Source organism: Pipra filicauda, unplaced genomic scaffold (assembly GCF_003945595.2).
Source record: "Pipra filicauda isolate LSUMZ 115617 unplaced genomic scaffold, ASM394559v2 scaffold161_size1661140_pilon, whole genome shotgun sequence".
Taxonomy (NCBI): domain Eukaryota; kingdom Metazoa; phylum Chordata; class Aves; order Passeriformes; family Pipridae; genus Pipra; species Pipra filicauda.
In genome coordinates, this window is record NW_024104118.1 from 937,447 (window position 1) to 952,500 (window position 15,054).

The 15,054-nt window shown below is 40.3% G+C and overlaps 1 protein-coding gene across 5 annotated transcripts in view; it reads right to left on the reverse strand.

Annotated features, from left to right (window-relative positions):
• Positions 1 to 15,054, reverse strand: part of HMG20A (high mobility group 20A) — a 39,389-nt gene that overhangs the window by 24,069 nt on the left and 266 nt on the right. For 3 of the 5 annotated variants that reach the window (XM_027712269.2, XM_027712265.2, XM_027712267.2), the window contains exons 1-2: positions 14,580 to 14,697; positions 13,140 to 13,249 (exon numbers count right to left, since the gene is read on the reverse strand). The exons of 1 other annotated variant lie outside the window; for it this stretch is intronic. The gene's annotated coding sequence lies outside the window, so the exon portion shown is untranslated. Of the gene's footprint in view, positions 1 to 13,139; positions 13,250 to 14,579; positions 14,698 to 15,054 lie in introns of those variants that run through there. One more of the 5 variants, XM_039379263.1, reaches the window with a different exon arrangement.

A 15,054-nucleotide genomic window follows, 5' to 3' on the forward strand; every position in this document is an offset into this window, starting at 1 on the left:
AATTAAAGTTCCATTCCTCTGATCATTTCTGTCTGTAAAACTCAATCACTCGCTGTTTGTGGAATGCAAACATAAAAGTGCCACGAGCAAAGCAGTTTATTAAAAAATGTAAATGTACAGACTGAAGTTTTTCATGGTGCTTGCCCAGGTCAAACATTTACCAGCACCACACAAGTGAAACAAGAAACAGTATTAATTAATGTTCGAGGAGTACTTTGATTTAAAATACCAAATGAGTATTCTGAACTAGAGAGAACTTAATGTTAGGGAATCCTGATCGTGACTGGCCAGTGAAATGCAAAGTTACATATTCAAAAGTAAAATAATTGAAGAGTGGATACACCTGATGAGATTGAAAGGTTGGCTTCAAGCTATTTTAGCACTTTTGCTCTCTCTCAAAGCCTTATTCATCAAGAAAGTTGTCAAGGAAGTACAGCATATACTCCAAGCTCACTTAAATTCTGGGACAGGAAACTCGAGCTGCTGCCACAGAAGAACACAGACTGGAATTTTTCATGCACATACCCACCAAAACAAGCCATTTTACAGAATATGGGGTCAAATACTTTGGATGTGAGAATACACTCAAAAAGGGATTGAGTATATGGTTTAAAAGTGACTCACCACAGGCTTCATGACCCAACACAAAAGCATCTCCTCTGACCTCAAGAGCCACAAAGACAGCATGGAACTGGATATTTTAAATGCACTGATATGAGTACAGGGACAAAGGTTAGAGGAAATGAAGTGTGGGAAGAGTCAGTGATTCTCACACAAAACAAGCAACTCTTTCTGCCTGTTTTCAGAGATGATCCATCTTTAGAAAAAAAGTATGACATGCCAGCTTCCATACATTTTTGCTCTTTTCTTGCTATTGCCTTGTGTATTATAAAACAAAGGAGTTTGAGCACTCAAACCCCTGTCATGTAGAAGAAATCTCAATTTTTAGATAGCCTTACTTGTGCAAAACAACAGGCATATAAACCTTCACTTTGATAGGCTATTTCTTTCCCTTTATAAAAACAACAGAACTGCTACTAGGAAACTCTTTCTCACAGCAAGAATAGTGAGGAACTGGGTTGGGTTGTTCATTTCTAATCTGTTCTTAAAGCTCTCTGGTAATAGTTTAATATGCACCAGAAATGAAAGTTTGGAGATATATTGCCTGAAGTGCACAGAAATCCCTTTTCAGCCAAGGCTCCTCTAAGAGTCACACAGTACCATTGGCACCCTAGGACAGAAATTGTAAAGACCTTGGGAGCACACTGAGGGAAAAACTAACAAGGAAAAGAAGCACAAAAGACCAGACAAAAGGGTCAAGTAAGTACCAATGTCAATGGACACTGCTTACAATACCTTGTCTGGAGTCCTGAAAAGAAGAGAAACAGAAAAGATCCCCCATTCCTGCCAAAGCATCCTCTCCAGGAGCAGCAGACAGCTCCTTTGACCAGGGCTAACAAGATTTGAAAGCTGTCTGAGGCCACAGTGTTAAAATAAATACTATAGGGAACGACTACACCAAAGAAAAAGAAATGAGAGAAATTTTAAAAGACTGAAACTTTATGCTCTAAACTAGGCATATACCAGGATCCCCCCCTCAGCACAAAAAGAGAGAGCACACAGAAAGTTTCAAGTCATGTGGGAACTCAGGTACTTCCATGGCTCCATAAAAGTAACTTAAATCAACATCAGAATGTAGAGAAGTTAAAATAAAGCTTTACCTACCCTTATCTTCACCTAAAGGCAACAGGAAATGATACTGTTTAGCATCATGAACAGAAAACAAGGGGAAAACCCAATGGCATAAGCCCAGTGGAGTGGTCTGCCTGCTCTCCAGTGTCAGGCAATACACAGGACACCCAGAGATGTGTGAGAGGGATGGGAAAGGGCAGGCAGGGAGCACATTCCTGGAACACCTGTAGCACATGGAATGAAAATAGGTAATGTTGGAGCTGAAGTAGGATTGAGAGGAAAGCATCCATGCCAGCAGCACGCCCAAATATCCCGGGCTGAGTGTTCAAAACAACAGCTAAACTTCTGCAATATTGCATCTGATCCCCAAACCATTTCCACTAGCCCAACTGAACTGCTGTGAGGGCAGTGGCTCACTTCTTTCACTGTGTTCCTTACTGATTCTGCAATCTCCTCTTTGTGCCTCTGTCATGTCATAGGTGAGAAGTCAAAAGAAGGAAGGAAAAAATGTTGACTAAGAGCAGAGCATCACAGCCTAGAGGTTGGAGCCAAACAGCAAACAAGAACCTGGGAAAAGGATGTGCAGGACTTGTATTAATCTGCTCTTCCAACTTCCCCCTTCCACAGCTGCTCCTCAGATGGGAAACGGGTACAAGCTTTGCACACCAGAGTTGATCTATGTACACAATAAATTTAGCCCTAAAAGAGAATGTAAATCTTTTCAAATAGGTCGATGACTAAACAGAGGTGAGGATGGAGGTCTTGCACAACACAAAGCCTGAAGCATTTACATTTGAAAAGATTCCTAATTCGTGTCTAGTTACAAGTGTTCTGAAAGATACTTGGCATTCAGGTTTGAGTATTTACCATATTTAGCAAACAGCAAAGACTTATACTGCTTTTACATTTCTTTTGGATGATTTCATTTCTATATATATTTGTTCAGTAAACATGGTTCCTCTGAGCTAAAGCACAAATATTATCCCAACACCTCTATATATGGGTAAAGATACATAGCTGGTTTGAAGGTCATAAAGGAAATCTCCAGGAGCTAAGAATACAACCAAACTTCAGAAATAGACTTTAAAACACTACCAATCTTAACCTTTTTATTCTGGACATCTCAACTAATTGTTAGTCTTTGCTTGATTTCAGACAACCAGAAGTCGCTCTGAGACTCTGACCTGAATACACATCATGCAATTCTTACTGCAAGGAGAAATAAGAACTACAGCCTTCATGATCTGTGACAAAAGGTCAGCAGCTCTCTGCTTTACACAGCGTTAAACAGTATGGAAAGTGGAAAAACACTGCTATTTTCAAAAGGACTACAGCATAGACTTCACCTCAGTACAACCTCGTAATCAGAAGTTCATTGCCTCGATCAGAAACAGGCCAAGTCAGCTGGGGGAAACAAGAATTCAGGCACCACAGCCTTTTTTCATTTGTGGAGTCTAAACATTTTACAGCAGAAGTGCCAACAGGGGAAACTTACTTTCTTTGGTTACCTTTTGCAGTCTGTTAGAAGCAAGCACACAGATTACCTGAGGATCCACCACCACATTTAATCCCCGAAGTTAGCTCGAGGGCTTGTTGAGTTAAACAACTGCCTTCTTAGTCACCAGCACTCCCTTTTTATTTAAAAAGACTCCTCTGAAAAAGCACTTATCTGTATTTTGCTCCCCCCCCCAACATTTCCCAAAACAAAGGCAAAAAAGCATGGCATTGCTTTTTAAACATTACATTTTTAAAAGCAGAATGTATTCAGCTTTTATGAAAACTTCAACAATCATATTTGAGCTTACAGACTTCCCAAGAAAAAACATTTATTACAGTAATGGAAGCTTGTCCTTCCAGGATTTTAAGAGTCTCCCAAAACAGCTTATTCCCACCCTAGAAAGGGTCATCTATGTATAACTCTAGACAAAATATGCTCATAGCATTCCAAAGCTCCGTGGTAAGATCACCAAAATAACCCAGCAGGTTCAATTCACATCTCAGTGTACTTTGTTTTCTGTGACAAGATGTACACTCAGAAGAAATAGTTAAGTCAGCCTTGAGTAAACCCTCACCTGGCTGCCCAAAACAGCACACACCCATCCTTCAGCAACGAGGACACTTCTCAAAACACTCCAGTCACCTCTCCTACTGCTGCCTGATGAGTGACAGCAAGGAGTAAACCTCGAGCAGGTTGCACTCCTGAGAGACCAGAGAGTACTCCAGCAATCACCACTTAACATCCCCCAGCCACAGCACAAGGAGCCCAGATCTTGGAGTTTAACATGTAAAAAAAACAAGTAAGAAGTTTACTATTTGAAACTATGCCAAGTAACCAAGCTGAACAGGAATGCCTGATTGAAATTTCAGCTTGTAAAAGCTGTGGGGTTTGACAACTGAAGTATATCTCACTTAGAGCTAACAGCTCAAGTAACAAGAAGCAAAAACATTCATCCACTTGACAATGAAATTTTCTTCTACTCAAGTATCCATGTCTTAGTCATCATGAACTTTTCTGTATTTCTATTTAAAATGCCTTTCTCAGTAGCAATTGCTAACATCACCTGATAGTCACGCATTTTATGCATAAGTATCTTATAAGCATATAAAAAAATCTGCAGATTCCAACTAGTTTTGCTGATTAAGATCCACCCAGCAAAGCATTAATGAGCAAGGCAAATGTCTTGTCACCACAGTTTCTTTGTTGGTTGTTCCTGCCTGGCTGTGGGGAAAGAAAAAAGGAAACAATGTAAGACATGTCCACATTTTCTGCTATACTGAATTAATCCTACTCCCATAAATCAAGAAATACACCTCTTGCATCATTCACATTTAATGACTCAAAATTTAGACCAGAAGTGACTTCTAGAGGTCAGCTGGTCCCAATACCTACTCAAAACTAAAGTGAAGTTCATCCTCATGGCAGACACCATGTTAGACTGTCTGGCTCAAAGCTTCTGGTCAACACTGACATAAACCAGCAAATACCCTCAACTGCTTTGGTTTTTTGACAGGAAGGTTTCCAATTGTTGAAGAAATAACCACTGTTTGTTTTCAGGTCACAGTGATGGATGGAAGACAGGACATAAAAGCAGTTGAAACAACACTAAGGATGGCCACAGGAACACAGATATATCAGACAATACCTCTCTCAGTCCTGACAAAGCTGGAGAGACAGAAGAATAAAAAGACACCAGAAGAGAGATGGAAAGTGTTCACCTTACTCATCTATTAACCAGAAAAAAAAACCCATCAGGAACAACCTTATCAAGGAATCCAGGATCTGCTCTCCAATTAGTGAAGCTAGAGCTGGACTTCCAATATATGATATTGCCCCTAACCAAAGATTCCCTCACGCTTTGTATTAATCTCATTTACTCTCAATTCTGAATACAACAAGCAGTATTTACCCAAATCCAAATAAACAATGACAAGTTGCCATTTCCAAGAGGAGTTGTGTGTTAGGCTCACTACAGAGAACACAACTTCCAGCAGTTTCAAGGAGGTTTAATTCAGTAGCAGTTTTAAGCAGGTTTTTCTTTTCTTTAAATGGAAAGCTTAGCTCAGGGTTGCTGTGTTTGCCACTCCACTAACTAGCCCACTTGTTCAATACATTCTGTCCTTCAAGTGGAGGACACAGCAAAATGAACTGCATACACTTTCACAAGATTATAGGGGCAGATGACTGAGGGACCAAGAAGATTCTGTAACATCAAGCCCTTCATGCCATATAAGCAAAAGAAGTTCTCATTTTTAGCCTCACAGAGGATATACTGTTATTTGCATGACAATAGGGCATTAAATCTGAAAAGAAAGTCTCCACTATATAAAAAATTGAAAAGACATTCTGTGCCAAAGCTGGATTATGATTCACCAACTAATACTCCTGCCACTGGCAACGTGGAACCATCTCCACAGTGATCCTCAAGCCCTACCTGAATAACCACTGCAGTACTTAGCACTATACACCTGCAACCCTTCCTCTATGTTCAGCATCCAAACAGCAACTGATTTGTCAACTATCTCATTGATTTGTCATCTCAATTCTTCCAGTAAACTGCCATTCTAATTCTTTGTCTGTTTTTGCTGATGCTGTCTTGCATCTTTGGAGTGATTGCTTTGCATTTCATTTACCTTTTAAACACCAAATTATTTAACGGTAGGAGGAAGTCACAGCAAATGCCAGGAAACTTGTTCATCTGATCTGCAAAACCTCCCGCTGGTCAGATTTCTGTATTTTTAATTACAGTGGTATACAAATACATCAACAGAACTGAGAGGCTACCAAGCAAGTTCAGAACCAGAGACACTCAAGTGTCAAAACTGGAAGACAGATACACTTCTTTTTATGCACTGACAACTGATTTGAGTAAAATTTGTCTACATGACAGACCCTGTTCATGATAACTTTCAGTTAACACGTTGCTGCATTACCACAATTCTGACTCATCACTTGCCCAGAGTATTCCACTGGTCAGGCACTGATCCACCTTCACACAAGCTGGAAGGAAGGAACACAACCATGCAACAGAGCTACAGACCACTGAGTTCCTACGTTAATACAGCATCACTTAAATGTCTCCATGAAAAGTAAATTACAGACATTTAGCTGACAAACATTACTGACTCAGACTCAGAATAAGGAATTGTGCATCAGTAAAGGAAAACCACTTTTCTCAGTGTAATTCCCACAAGTCACTAAGTGGGAACTAAAGTGTCACTAAAGACACTAAGATAAAAAGCTGAAGTTTTTTTAAGTTTCCAGCCCTTACTGTGCATTTGAAATCTCCTGCCTTCCCACTCTTTCTCACTATAAAAATTTAAACCTTCTGTCTGTGCTTATTTGAATATCAATCCTTAAAAACACTCTTCCATGTAATAGCAGTGCGAGAACACAAACTTGAGGAACATGTGAAAAGTTCCTTGTGATCTGTTATTTTCTGCATGCCTTGCAAACCCCTCCTGATAAATGTCTGTTCTACAATTCCCTTGAGAAATACTTTGTTGAAATGGCATTGGGACAGAATGTGTGTTTTTACAAGTGGCAACAAAATTATTCAAGTAGCTTGCCTAAAAAAATCCAAACATATAAAGCATTTTTCTATAGAGAAAATGCAAGTAAGCCATTTATAACAGAGTGCACATTCTTTCATACTTGTAATGAACTGTAAGTTTTCTAAGGTTAAAACAATATTAACAGAAAAGATTTCTCAAGTAAGAAAAATATCTTTGATATTAGGACAATTTTCACAGCACTACACGTTCAAAACAATTCATGTAAAGTCTCACAGTCTAAATTTAACACACAGTTAATAATTCTACAGCTCCTTATATCCAAATGCAAACAGATGAACATTCAAATCTTATATCTAGACAAAGACCACTTTGCTTAGTCTAATACAAATACTTGTAAAAATTCTGTACTTTTTACAGTACAAATTTTTATACTTTTATAATTAGAAAATTTCCTGGGCTAGAACCAGAAAAGCTCATTTCCTGCCTGCAAAGCTGCAGTGCACCACCCACATGCACAGGCCAGAGGGGATGAGTGTGATCACTGTGACCCATTTTGCATCAGGCACCTGCCCTCTGCTAAGAAACAGAAACAAAGAGGATCTCAAACCCACATCACGGTTACCCAAACTTTTTGAGAAGACTGACAGTACCAACATCACCCCACCAGCTGTCCCACGTGGCACTTACACACACATTATATCTGCACAACTCCCCATTGCAGCAGTCACTTAGATTTTGTTACACTTCTGTAGGTTAGACCCTAAAGCTAAGAACCTGTATCAGTAAATTGATTGGTTTTGAATAAATGTACCATTTCAAGAAGTTAAACAAATGCTGCACCTGCCTTTATTTTTAGGACTGAAAATATGGCTTTAACTCATGTTCAAACTGATCTTTCAGCAACCCTTTCTGAATTCCAAAGCAGCTGTAGCAGTGCCAGCTGCAGTAGACACATATTTTACCTTTCCTGGTAAGACTCCTGCTCTCATTTATACCTAAGGCTTAACTGCTCAAGCTTCACTAAATGCTAATGTTCCCAAGCTGGATTATCCAGTCACCTCCAACACTTCTTCATGTCACTGCTTTCCAAGGAAGTCTTCCCAAGCCTACACCTGTCCCGAGGTATGTTAGTTTTATTGTGATCAAATATAAAGTCTGGTTTGCTTGAATCCAGCCTTTAAAAACAAAAAGCTAAACCAGGTTAGTCAAGCACAAGTACTGAAAAAGCAGTTGTCACGTTGCATCTCCCTAAATAACCAAGAAGTTTTAAATTGATGTCATTTTCTTCAAAAACATAAAATTTCAGAAAGCAGCATGAATCACGCACTATTTGTGACTTTAAATTGACATTTAAAAAGCCAGGGATCAAACTGATATGATTCAGAAGCTTTTTTCCTCACTTTCTTTTTCCTATACTAAGGTATCTAAAAAGAAAAAAATATCTGTGCTTCTACATTTTGATCAAGTGTGTGGTGTTAGTGGACAGTTTACAGCACCCTGGTGATGTCACACAATGATTTATGAATTACTGTCAAACTGGTACAGCAGAATGGGAAAACAGCAAAATATTGGTGGCCTAAGATGAGCATTAGACAAATAAAATTTTCGTGCCTCTTTCAAGTTCTGCATATTGTGATACCACCTGGATTTAAGGAGAGCTTACAAAGTAGTAGCTTCTTGCTGCTAAGAAGGGAAGGTCTTACTCCCTTCTCCTTTCACAGCTGGTTACAGCAATCTCCACAGCTTATTGGGCATTTTATAGAGCTGCTTAACTTCCTAACTCTTCCCTTTGGGAAGCTGGGTATCTTCTACCAGCTCAAATACATAGTTGAAAGGACTCAAGGGGCTGAAATAAATACCAGAGCTTATCAAAAAAGGAATGTGTATGGAAACTCCCACTTCCATGCAGGGTAAAACCGGTCATATTAAGCTGTATGAGCCACCCCCAATCACCCAAGATAACTTTTTGGACTCTTTCTGCTAGTAGTGGGCTGTAGTTTTCACAGGATGTTAAAAGAAGCATCCAGAAAGGTCCTCTGGCTGCATGAAGACAAGCCAGAGGTGCAGACAACAGTTCTCCACTGCCTAGGGCTACAGTTTCCTGGCAGCATAAGCCTGCTGAACTACAGCTACTCCTACAGCAGCATCTTCAGCCTGGCACTTGTGCACTGGACCAGCCACATGGTGTTTCAGCATGCTAAAGAAACACAAGAGCTTTTAGTTCATTTATCAAATTAGTTTATGCCAAATTAGAGGGTGAAATGGCTCAGCAAAGGATCCAGCTTTGCAGCTGGCAGCAGAAAAAAGGAGGCAAGTAGCACAGCCAGGAGCGAGCAATGCACATTACTGTGACTCCACAGCTCGCAATTCAACTCTCCCTAAGATTCCAGTGGTGCCAGAAACGAACATTTGAAGCTATTCCAGAAACAGAGGGCCCCAAAATAGTCTTAAGTGGGACAAAATATGATTACCAGAAAAAATTAGGATTATATCATAAGCTGACTTGACATTTTCAGGTTTTCTCTTTCCAATCTAAAGCAAAACATTTATTCTCTTGATGAAAGATAAGACTCTTCTACATAAGTCTGGAAAAAGAACTTGAATTCCATAAATTTTGATTCCTTTACTCTTATTACTTATTACACTGGCTTGTCATATCTTACAGGAATTGCAGCAATTCCTCATCCTAACTCAGTAATGAGTAGCTGGGAGTCTGTTCTGTCATGCTTCCCACATATTCAAACAGTGAGGATTTAGTCAAGTCTTGGTTATCTTGATTTCATTTCACCAGCAACGTGAGTTATGTGCAGCAGCAGCTCAAACACACTGCAGTAAATGCACCCCAAGCCAGAAATCTCCTCCAAAAGACTTTAGTATGGTTACCTATGATAATCACTGACTAAATGTCAGGGCTGAAAAAACCTGCATTCTAATATGCTTACACAGTTCAGGACTTTTGGAGGCTCTGAAGATTTGCTCATCTGCTCTAGAAATCCTATTAGAATTTGTGATTAATGAGATATTTCAACAAGATGCTTGTATTTTTGAAGACATGGTAGCTTAAAATGAAATATCCTTCTTCAGTAAGTCTTACTTTTTATCCTTTAGGTATCAGAAAATGTCTTTGCCAATGTGCTGGATAAGTGAAAATGCAAACAAGGCAGACTTCTTACTTCTTAAAGTAAGCTGGAAAAAGTGAGAGATGAAAGGAGCACTGTACCAAGGGAAAAGGTTTAGAATGCAAGTAAAAAACCAACACCCTGAAAACTAAACTGTACACAAAGCCTTCTCTTACCTTTATGTGCCACTTATCCTGCACTGGGAACACTCCCCCTTGCTCCCCAGTTTTCTTGGCAGAAATGCAATGTTAGCAAACTCCAGATTTCCAAGTGTGAAAGAAGATTCACAGTTTGCTGTTTTCAGTGCTTTGCTGGGTGCTGATCTGCTTTCTCTGCTTTATCCTCTCATACCATTACCAGAACTTGTCTTGCCACAGCTCCACTGCTGTTCCAGCTATGGAGACTGACACCTTCCCTTTCCATACACTGTCAGGCACAGCATATCCTGAATACTAGGATGGGCCACTAACTCCATTATACCAGAAATGCAACCTTTGATGAACATCTAATTACGGCCCACAGGCACAAGCCTGAGATTACTCAGCCTATTCTTACACACACAGCAAAGTCCGTTCTTCCAAAAACATCTTTCATTTCCACTACTGATGTTTTGTTAATTACTAGATTTCAGCAAACAGTACTCCAAAATTAGGAAACAATACACCACCTTATGCCCAAGGCTTTGAAACAGCAGCCAAGGGAATTCCAAGAAAAACAAATGGTTCGTTTCTTGAGTAACAAACACAAAAGCTCACAAAAAACCCCACTAATTCATGCCATACCACTTACCTGAAATAAAAGGAATTACAGAACAGACATAGCTAAGTCAGACCTGCTTTAACAACCACTGGTTAAGACTGAGAACCCATCCAAATAAAGCCTAGCAAGTTCTAGAGATGACAGGTATTTTGAAGTTAAAAACAGTTTGTTGAGTTTCTTCTGGCTGCAAACAATCCTTAAGACACCACTGTATAATTAAAGCTTTGAATTTATCTTTTCATATTTGAACACAACCATAAAACAAAAGCAGACTTTCCCCTGGCAACTCACTAAACTGCTGAGAAATCCTCTGTGCTTTGCACTTGTTACCAGAAGAAAAAAGTGGAGGAAAGATTCAGAAATAAATTCTGTCAGTCTTAAGTCCCTTGAATTCAACTAACAACCAACACTTTCACTATCCTCATTCTCTTAAGGCACTTCACAGTTTCATCAGCAGTGACAAGACTTTATGCCATTTGATCTTTTGACTAAAACACTCCTTCCTAGTTTCATGCTATAGCAGTATTTTCAAGTACAGGCTAAGGGTGTCAACTGCTCACCTCATTGCTTATCCCAGCCACGAGGCACAAAAAACACATTCCAATGTCTTACATGCCCTTTTACCTGAAGAAACAGTATAAGCAATCCAAGTCATAAGAACTGCAGAAACAGTGAAGTGTAAGGTTTATTTTTTTTATTCATTGTATGCCATGCAAGGGGTATGGTCCAAAACACTACATCAGTCAGCCAAAGTCAGTTCCTGCCATTGTCTCCTGCAAAGCAGAGCAGGATTATTTGTTTCTAGAATCAAAATCATCAATAGGCCTTTTCTGAAGACAACTTAGCACAGCTTCCTTTTAACATATTTACTATTAAAAAACTGTAGTCAGTAATTTTCTTAACGTCATTTCTGAAAGACAGGTTTTCTTCCAAGTGCATCAGCACTTGCAAGAGCAAGGCCAAGGAACAAGGAAGATTTCCTAATAAATTTAGAACTTGGAAGTATTCAGGTAATCTACAGTGATTGGTTTTATTTCCCTGTAATACAGAAAGAAGATTTCCAGATAAACAGTCACTAAAAACTACCTGTAGCTGCAACTCAGCTGTCCAAAATCTGTCCTTATCAAACAGATATCGAGTAGCCCTTCAGAAATCAGGTGCCTGTCTCACCTCTGCCCCTACCAGGTATGAACAAGGCAAGTTATTCCTTTAATAAGAATTAACCCTCTGTGGGATTAACCTGCATACAAAAAGCTTTAGCAGATACATCCCAACAATCCAATTATGCAAGAGATTATTATAAGGCTGGTCTGTTTTAAAGTGCTTATCAGCTGACCTGTCCCACTGACAGTAACACTGGCAGTCCATGGACAAACTCACATCCAGCTGTTTTGCTCTCAAAAATCAAGGACCAGTACCAGACTACAAAACTAACAGCCAAGGGCTCTGCTGTGGGTGCTACTGAAGCAGGAACAAGCCAATCCTGGAGCAAGACAACAACACATGGCCAGCATTGCAGATCTTGCCAATGGAGCCTGACTTACATCACTAATAAACCACTTGACTCTGTATTTCAAATAGCCACCAACTAGCCTTAGCTGCTTTCATGAACAAATCCACTGAAAAAACAGTGTTTTCTGAAAACAAAGTGTTCTTAGTAATTCATACATAGTAATTCATACCTGCTGAACACCTGGCATTGAAGTCTTTTATCCAACCACTCTTCATGTCTTAAAAAAATAACTGTTTATCAGTTCCCTGAACATAAACATCCCCTCTCTCTTTCTAAGGGAAAACATGGAAGAAAAAAAAAAAAAAAGCTAGAAGGAATGCAGAAAGCAACCTAGTTTGGGGATCTCTCCCAAGCCAATCACATTACAGATGGAAAGAGCATTTTATTAAGGGTATATGAACAACTGGCAAAAAAGAAAAAAGACAACCTTTCTGCATTCACCTACTGTCCTGGAAACTGGAAAGGCATGTTCCCTTGAGTTACCCCTCTCCCCCACAGGTCATTACCAAAAGAGTGCAGCCTCTTCACCTGTGCCCTAACGATTTCTCACAGCACTGTGAGTGCCACAACACTCATAAAAACCAGCACAGCTCTGTGAGCACTTCAGTAACAGTGAGTGGGAATACTGAAATTTTTCAACCACAACCTGGAGAGGGCAGGACGTACAGCAAGAATTTAGAAACTTGTATCAGCCTGTTTTAGGGAGACGTGCTCTGAATTCACCTGCAACTTTGCCACAGTCAATGGTAAGCTTAAGAAAAATCTCATCCAAGAACTAGTCCTAAAACAAACCCTATTTAAGCAAGGAGAAATATTTACTATGGAAGGCTGAGCTTGCTTTGGCAGGTGAGAAGATTCACACCTTGCTAATTGCACACACCTGGATGCTGAGGGACCCTTTATTTAAATACATTGTGAACAGACACAGTAACAAAGCAAGATTACAAAGTTAATTTGAACACGTCCATTTACTATTTTCTCCATTCCTGTTGCTCTGATACTGAGAACAAGGTGATGTAAGACAAAGCAAAACCCCAGCTCACAGTCAGTGCTTGCATTCAGCAGCCCAGCAGGGAAGTCAGCAGGTCTCCTCAGGTCTCCAGGCAGCCCTGGCCATCAGACAGAACACCTGAGCTTGGCCAGGGCAGATGTCCTGCAGGAATAGAAGGTGGAAGACAGTAAAAATCTCTGTCCTTGTGGCTGCTTTATTGCAAAGTACTAGAACTTGTTATTACAGTCACCTTCTAACAGCCAGGTGCACACAGAAGAGTCGAACCCCACTCTCAGGTGCTGAGGAAACATCACTGTAATAAACACAATCCTCTTCTCCCTTTTCTAAGGTGCACCTGTCACCTTACCCTCTATGTGTCACACCAGGAGGAACCAAAGGAAAAAAAATTCAATTTACAATCAGGACAGTGGGGGTGGATCACACAATCTCCAATTTTCTATTTTGAAAAGTCCTGGGTATCCCATACAAGAGCTAACTTGGGAATTTTGAGACCAACCCAAATACTCTGCTTTAACCACCATTTCTAAGACCAAATCTCCTTCAAATTTGTAATCTCAGCTTCTATTTCAGGACATGCCAGATTTCTAAGGACAGGAAAAAAATTTTATCACTTTCTCTCAACTTCCTAAACTCTAAAGTTACATTATTTGCCAGCAAGTGATGTGGTTCTAGCAATGCTGAGATCTCATCCCTTCTAACATGTATATAATGTAAGGGTGAGAGAAAACAAGAGATGATAAACCAGTATTTCACTACCATTTCACTACCTTCAAATAAATTGTGCCCCTGGATTATGGACTGAATGAAAAAAAAAAAAACAGGCTATGAAAACAAATTGTTTTCAACAGCTGATTATGTTTGCATTCTTACAAAAATAAGAATGATCACTTCAGAATAACATACATGTGCTATAAAAGTGGTCTCTCTAGTAGGTCACACATGCAAGGCTGAGGAGTGGGAAAAACCCACACCTTTCCACTCGGGGTGGGAAAAAACATTTTTTTTTGTAGCATTGAGAAACGTTTTTAAATAGTGTTTATTTCATCTTTATCTTATCCTTTCTCAATTTCCGTTCAAGCATACTTTCTAACACATGCATCCGTAGAGCAATACCTGCATACAATCGATAAATCAATAAATATACACAAGCGGGAGGTGCACACTAAGAGCTGTTTCTACGATAGGCACGTGCAGCCAAAAAAGCTGGAGGCCACTCCTCTAGGAAGCAGCTCTTCTTCTCCGAGAACAGGATTTTCCCCTCTTTTCCACTGAGTAAAAAGCCCTCCCTCGTTTTTTTTTTATACATGACTAAGTTATCAACAAGTTACACCAATTTTTCTAGCTCAGAAGGTGATTTTGGGGGATGTTTTTCTTAGAGTATCTCCCACGGGCAGCTCCACGCCTCCTCCCAGCTGCCCTCGAAGGACACCCCTGCCCAGTTCCCAGTTTCCCGGGGCAGGGAGGGCCGTACCGGTTTCACTCCGGCGCTGGTGTTCCAGAGGATCGCAATGAATGGCGCCTCGCAAGGCACGTGGCTCCGGTGTTTTCAACCCTGCGCTCGGGGCTTTTTTTTTTTTTTTTTTTTTTTTTTTTCCACCTCAAGGATAAGAGACTTCAGTTCCTCGGGGACAGGCAACAGAATGTAAAGACCTGGACAGAAGTATCAAAAAAAAAAAAAACCACCACGCTATTGGTGGTTGACAAGGGAACGTCAAGTGGACGTGATGAAAGGATAAATAAATACAATTAAGGAGCCATTAAATATTATGGCTTTGCAGGGACCAAGGGAAGACGTGTAAGGGAGAATACTGAAGCCAAGCGCTCAGACCCTCACCCAGCTTTTCCCCCTCGCCCCCCCGAGCTCCGGCGGCTCCCCCAGGCCCCCTCACCGGTGGCCCACAGCACCCACAGCCGCCCGCCCTCCGCGGACGAGGAAAGGCGGCGGG